The sequence below is a fragment of the Formica exsecta genome, unplaced genomic scaffold (assembly GCF_003651465.1).
Source record: "Formica exsecta isolate Colony F162 unplaced genomic scaffold, ASM365146v1 scaffold579, whole genome shotgun sequence".
Taxonomy (NCBI): Eukaryota; Metazoa; Arthropoda; class Insecta; order Hymenoptera; family Formicidae; genus Formica; species Formica exsecta.
The window spans coordinates 58,647-66,330 of record NW_021853052.1 but is presented as its reverse complement, the minus strand read 5'-3'; positions in this window follow the sequence as shown (position 1 = coordinate 66,330).

Genomic DNA, 7,684 nt, shown 5'->3' with positions numbered 1-7,684 from the left:
TATTCATATCGATGACGCTTAAGTTGTCGATTTAAAAAAAGAAAAAAGAGAGAGATAATATATATGGATAATCGCGTGTGCGATGTGCTTTTCTGATATTTCGGGAAGAAAAATATCACATACGTCTTTTTCATCGCAAAAAATATCGCTTTATGATATCGAAAGAGGAATTTCGAGGGCCCCGAATTCTTTGACTCGACCGATTTTTCGCGAATAGTAGTCAAATACATGGGAGGGTTAATCGCGGCCGACGCGGGCCCGCAATCCCTGGATTATATTCGCGGGGGAGGGAAGGGGAAAAGGGGAGAACCCCATACCGTACACGTCTACATCGATAGAGAGATACCGGTACGCGAGTCTGCATGCGCGAGGGAGTCGAGTCGCCGGTCGGTCGAGCCGGTAATGGGAGGTCAGAGGTCGGCGCGCCGCCAACGCTAGCGAGGAGGAAGGACGACGTGGTGGCGGCGGCGGCGACCGTGCGGGAAAATATGTATATATATATATTTTTTTTTAATGTACACACACATTTATACATGCGCGAACCATCGGTACCTCCACGCGGAGCCATGTGCATGTTCTCGCTAGCGCGGACAGAGGAGGGAGAGAAGGGATATATATACGCTCGCGAAAAGGAGAGAGAAGCCGAGACCTCGCGCAGAAGAGGGCTGGCGCGATATGCGGCTCTCTTCGAAACCGTGGGAACGCACGTGGCCCCACGCGCCTAACTAACCCCCTTCGCCGTGCAATGTCTCGCCACCAAACCCTCCCTTACCATATTCCTCTTTCTCTCTTGCCTCTCCTCTCCTCCCTTTCCTCGTTCGCGAGAGGAAGAGAGAGAGAGAGAGAGAGAGAGAGAGAGAGAGAAAGCACCCCTCTTCTCTCTCTCCGCCATTCCACTTGGCATTCTCCTCTTTCGCGATCTCTCCTCTTGCCTCCTTCCTTGCACCTCGGATCTCCATTCACCCTCCGTGCTTCCTCCTCGTGTTCTCAACGCATTCCTTCCATCCTTTCCACAATCCACCCACCCACCCATCGCCGTATTCATCTTCCGCTACCTCCCTTCTTCCTCTCTTTCTCCTTCTCTCTCGTCTGTTATTTTGCCTATGTCCACCTCTACGTTCCTCGATCTCCTCCCCTTGCTCCCATCGCTGGCGCGCGAGGTCCATCCTCCCGATTCTTCCTTACTTGCGAACGCTATAGTCATCCTCGCGTATGCGCGGCCAGGAGGATATTCCTGCCATCTTTGCTACCGAATCACGCGCCCGGATGATTCCATTCTCTTAACGATATATACATACTAATTTGTTTCCTTGTTTCATTCGAAGCATTAATTTTTGTGATACGATACTATAATAATGATATTAATATTTTTGCAGTTCCGCTGACTATTTACAGATGATGAAAATCGAAACAAGATATTTCTTCAACCAATTTATTTAATAAAATACGTCATAATAACTAATCGTATCTATAATATTTCAACGCGCCAATTTTATTCTAGTTTCTCTTAGTCTGTCCATCTGTATTTATCTGTAACTTTATACTACTTTATTATTATTTTAATTAAAACAAAATAAAAATGGCATGTGATCAATCCATAAATATTTTATCGCAAACAGAAGAATTTTCTATATACGTTATACCAAAGTTGATTATTATAGGAGAAAAAAATAATTCTCAATAAATTTTTAATAAACGGTTTATTAAATTTCTCATCTTATTATTAATTTTCGCGTGATGAGAGAAAACAATTATTTTTTTATAATTTATCAATTCGCGTGACTATGTGATTCTCGCTATAAACAATTCGTAAATATTGCCGTCAAAGTAACGGCAATTTAATTATCTGAAATAAAAATCAACTCAAGAAATTTTGCTTCTATTTTCTGCATCCATTTTCTCATGTTTATATGGCTTCTAAAAAATTTCAGGATAAGTTTATTATTAAATTTGCATTTAAAATATGCAGTAAACGAACAGTCTCTCATTTACAGATTTAAAAGAGGAGTTTTCGATATAATTATAAGTTAAATAGTTTCAAGAAAGAATAATCTGTCTGTGATTAAAGTATCAAACTAGATATTAGATTGGAAATTGAGATCGAAAGTAGCAAAAAAATTTCAACTTCTGTGATATGCATTTTTTTATCATTTGTTAGATTGCATAAAATATTTGGAGAGTCTATGTATGTCGAAATCTTGCTTTATGGAAGAAACACACATACGCCGTTATGAAGATTTTTTATACGCCGATCTATCTCGAAGTTTAGCTCCAAGTAAGACTCCAATTATCCTCGACAATACAATACAGTAATAAAAGGCAAATTAAAGGAGATTTATATCAATTGTACATGAAAGGCTTCGGAATAGAGGGAACAATGACGAAACGAGCGAAGCTTATAAATGCTACTCGTTTCGAAAAATACACTTTCCTCGACTCGCGACCTTTCACGGAAAAAAAAATTTTCGCTGCCATAGCTAATCATGGTTTGCAAAATAAATTTCTAAACTGCAGCAAAACGGTTTGCTGTTGCACTTAATAAATAGGTATCACAGCTAAGATGTTTGCTGTTACACCTAATAAATAGGTGTCACAGCTAAGATGTTCGCTGTCCATATATTACGACTGAAATCTAGTTACCACACGCAGTTTTTAGCTACGGCAGCTAATTTTTTTTTCCGTTTTCGAGCATAATCGATTCAATTGTAACCAGAAGCATGCCATGCGGACAGGAAAGTTGAGTTACGGTTATATGTACGTCTCGCCGCGATCCTTGCATCGCCCCGACACCGTTCGACGTCGTTCACCGGCGCACCCTGGCCACTTGGAAAATTGATTATCGCTCGACGTGTAATGATCCATTACGCGGACTCGAACGGCGGGGCGGACTGACAATCACTGTCCGGGTCGGTCGTGAATTATGAACCGATAATCCACGGTTGCCGCGAACGCGCGACACGAATGGGATTTACACCTTTTATCGTCTCACCGCGAACTTCTCTCAACTCGATCCCAACTTTCATCGAATCGCGATTTCGAGAGCAGTCTCCACACATCCGGATTCTATACTGTAAAAAATTTTCTAAACATTCAGATACATTTTTGTCTGAATTTTCAGATCTGAGTGCCTGAAAGAAATTTCAGACAATCTGTCTTAATCATCAGAGTCGTTTTTCCTGAAAGTTTAAAAGAGTCTAAAAATTGAAATGTATCTGAAAATTCAGACAGGGAAAATTCAAATTCACAGAAAATTCATCTGCAAAAAATCTGCAGACACTTTGTCTGAAGTTTCAATCAATTTTTGTACAGTGTAAGAAGATGATAATTTATTTATGTAAATACATTTAATTTCTGCTCACACTTACAGATTCAAACTTTGCATATACCGCGTAAAATTATTATTTTATTCTCATTTTTTTATATTCCAACGGTTTTATAGAGTTTTATCCATCTTTATTTTTAATCCATCGGAATGTATAAATGAAACAACGGCGATATTTTATCACGTGCAGATCACGTGGGGGACGAAGATTCGCAGATTGAATTCTCAAATTCTCGAAAGCGGAACGAAACTTTGATTCACTCCAGATGGGTGAAAAAATAACTTTTTATAGATATTTACATGCGATACGTATACTCTCTGTTGAATGGAATCAATGTATTATATTAGTGATAAGCAGATTTCAGTTATAAATATATATATATAGCACTGATCTTCGGTAAAATCTTGTCATTACTTTAATCAATTTTCACTGATTCAGTTTAAAAAAATAATGTTAAAAGATTGACAAATCTTTCCGAACAAAATTATTTTCTAAGTTCTAAATCTAATATTAAATGTTTTTTACAAAATAAGAAATTTAAAAATGTAAAAATGATCTTCATATTCAAAATCAAATAACAAAATATCAAATAGCGCTAGATATGAAATATGAATGCACAGAATTAAATTAAAATTAAAATGTAATTAATTTTCATACAGATGCGCATTCCATCATTCCGACACAAAATTTTAATTTATAATTCTTCATCAATCATCTGCCATCGATGTTAGGTTTTGGACACAATTTTAACGAATATCTCCGAAACGCGAGCTCGTTGTAAAGTTAAAGACAACCGGTCGTTACGCAGCTTCCCGTCAGAGGGTAGCAGCTGGTGGATGCTCTCGTCGGCGGCGGCGAATTACAAAGGGTCGAACGCGCACCAATCGGAAGGCAACGAGAGCCCCCCTTTCCCTCTTCTCCCCCTGGAAAGTGGGGCGCGCATTTGCATCCGCGCGCGGGTGACACAGGCGAGCAAAGTCGGGAAACCGAACGGAGAGGTCTACGTTGGGTCGCCGCCGTCGATAACGGACCGTGCATCGGTACCAAACGCGGTAGGCTTTCGTGGGCGCAGCATGACCTGAGGAAAGTCCTGGACTCCCTCTCATCGAAGGAAAAGAGAAGAAAAAGAATATTTGCGCGAGAGACACGCGGGAGGGAATAAACGTCGATTATCGCGAAGGGAATCCAGAATCTTTTTTTTCTCGGACGGCAGGGTCCGGCGATAAGACCCACTGCCGTCGTTTTTTTGCACCGCTCGAGAAGAGGGGCTGCCTCGACGGGGCGCGTCGCGAATTAGCGACGAAAGTTCGAAAGGGTGGAGAACCGGCGCCCGCTTCGACGTTTTCGGCGGCGACGCGGAGAGAGTTTAAACTATACTACTAACTAATAGCATAGAGCCGCGCGTCTCGGACAATGTGGGCACACACAACGCATGCAGACAGTTTACCTAATCGTCGGGGGCCTGAAAAAGGAGCGGCCGGCCGTACCCGCCCTAACCACAGGCCCCGGACCCGCGAACCCGCTCAGGCCGGCTCTTCAGTCCGCGCCTTCCCGAATACGTCTGCGTACCGGTTTCGTCCGGTCGGCAGCGGGGTTCTTAATTTTCCGAAAATTTATCGTTCGACTTTTAATCGCTCGCCCTTCCTCCTCTCCCTCCCTCTCTCTTTCTCTCTACCGTATCTTTCCCCTTCCCGCGAGAGGGAAAGTCAGGAGACAACTACGTTGTCGAAATTATGTGGAAAGCGTAAAGCTGAGTGACACTTCTCCCGAATTACTACTTTCCAAGCCCCACAATCTCTTCCGCTGTCAATCGGAAGATAAATATATTACAAAAATCCATCGCGATATAAATATAATTAAGATACGGGAAAGAAACTAAATAGCAAAGAAAATTTACCGTAACAATTTGCGACTATAATTGTGCACCCTTTCTCGTCACAGTAATTACTTCACTTGGTGTTCATCTTCATCATCATTATCCAAAGGTGACCGAGATTAGTGTTCAGAAGCCTGAAGGAGCCTGAACGCTCACGAGCTCATCCGCTCGTCTGCGTAGAGCGATCGCGGCAACTCCTGGAATTCTGGACCGATCCTCGCGGTCCCTGTGGGACCCACGAGGTCGCCGGGGCCCTGTGACCCTTAGATAAGGCTCACGCCCTAATAAGAGGGTACACATACACAGTGCGGGGCACCGTGGCAGAGGGGACTGGGTAGCAGAGCTTCTCTTCCTTCTTCTGCCCGTCTTTCTTTTTGCCCGGCAATCGTATAGCTCGAGGTCTCGCCCGGCTGAGCGATCTAATCCGCCGGGTAATCTGCGGTTAACGTTTTAGAGCGCCGAGGGTGGGATCCGCAGGGAGACTTCATGACATTCCGTCGTGCTCACTCTCACAATTTCGCGAGATCGGTCGCGCGTCACGGAAATTTTCATCTCTTCCCCTCCGCGTATGTCCGAGTTTTCTTCATATTTCGATATTCGAAACGTAATGAACTTCAGTATTTAATTTAATAATTTTACGAACACATTTATATATATATATATATAAACGCTAAAATAATAACTACGTTTACGTACAATTCACGTTAAAATATATGCTAAAAATATATTTTGCAACATCACGTTGATATATACCTACGTATTTAAAAAAAAAAAACAAATCTAATATTAAAACTGAAGTACATATCAAAATGTGATTGAATCGTGCTGCGATAACTGTTACTATGAACACTTATCTCATAGGAGATTGGAACGAGAAATGCGGGACAGGTAGAATCACACACTAGATCGCTATCCGATTGCGAGCAGACTCTCGCTAAGCGATACTCTGTATTTTTTACGGGGAGCAAAATAAAAAAAAAAGAAAAAAGATCACCCACACACGATACGACCGTAAAAATAGCACCGGGGCGCTATGCGAAACACACTGTCCTCGATTTAGGGAAACGATTAGCCTCTCTTCCGTGGGACACAAGTCGCTGCGCGCCCCGGGCAGAATACCAGGAACCGTAACATTGTGATTATTGTAATTAAATCGTCCCTCCGGGGAGAAGTAGGGGGAGGAAGGGAGGAGGAAAGAACGCGTTAAAGGATACGCGCGCAGCCGGAGACGGGGGTCCTTTTCTTCCTCTCCGTTCGCTTCCATCCGTCTTCCTCCTTCCTCGAAATTCATTTCCACTCATCGTCCTATTCCTCCTCGCGTCCCTCGCCCCAGCTTCTTTGGCACTCCCGGCTACCTGAAACGCGCGCATCGTCTCTTTGTATCTCTCCTCCAGACCGTAACAATCTTATCGACGATTACGACGGGCTCGCGCGATTATTTTTCGCACCTGACCAACGCGATTAATTTCTCCCGATCCTGAAATCACAGACGGAGAGACGAGGACGATTTAGGGCGATTGCTGAAATTTAGAACCGCATGCTCGTTTGATGATCTTGTGAAACAAGAACGACGCAAACGAATTAAAGAGAAATGTGAAAACTTTCGATATCATATGATAGAACAGATTTAGTTTTATATTTATTTAAAAGATAAATATATATATACAGGGTGCGGCATTTATAGTGACGCGGCCATATTTTTTGGAAATGAAGTGAGATATCAAAAAATGTTTCAGACAAAAGTTGCATGGTTTCGAGGGGGCCACATGATAAAAATATGGATTTGACCTTAAGTAATCTTTTCAAGATGAGGTCAATGTGGTCGATGTTCTCTTAAATGGAACCCCCCATTTTTTATTACATATTCTTGTAGCTTACCTCGAGAGCTTTCCAAAACACTATAATAAAGTATTTTTTCATTAAGTACTTTTTGAGTTATTTTATATTTTAATCTGACATATTTTGATATAAAAAATAAAATATCTCGTAAAATATTTAGTTTTCGATAATCTTACCGTAATACTTTTATGTACAGAATAATGAGACAAATCAATTAGTGTAAAGAAAAAAACAAATAATTGTTTTAAAAAATACATTATAAATAATTACATACTCTTTCTTAAAAACAATTATCTTTTTTTTACTAATTGATTTGTCTCATTATTCTGTACATAAAAATATTACGGTAAGATTATCGAAAACTAAATATTTAACGAGATATTTTATTTTTTATATCAAAATATGTCAGAATAAAAAATAAAATAACTCAAAAAGTACTTAAGATAAAAGTACCGATTGCCGGACATGTCCCTATATCCGGACATTTACATGAAAATTTATCATTATTAATCTCAAATGAATTATTTATTATAATATCAAAATTTTATTGCAAAATCTTTAATTTAAGGATATTTATATAGTAAGACATTTTTAAATATTATAAAAATTAACATCCAATAAAAAGATAAATTTGTTGCGTAATTAG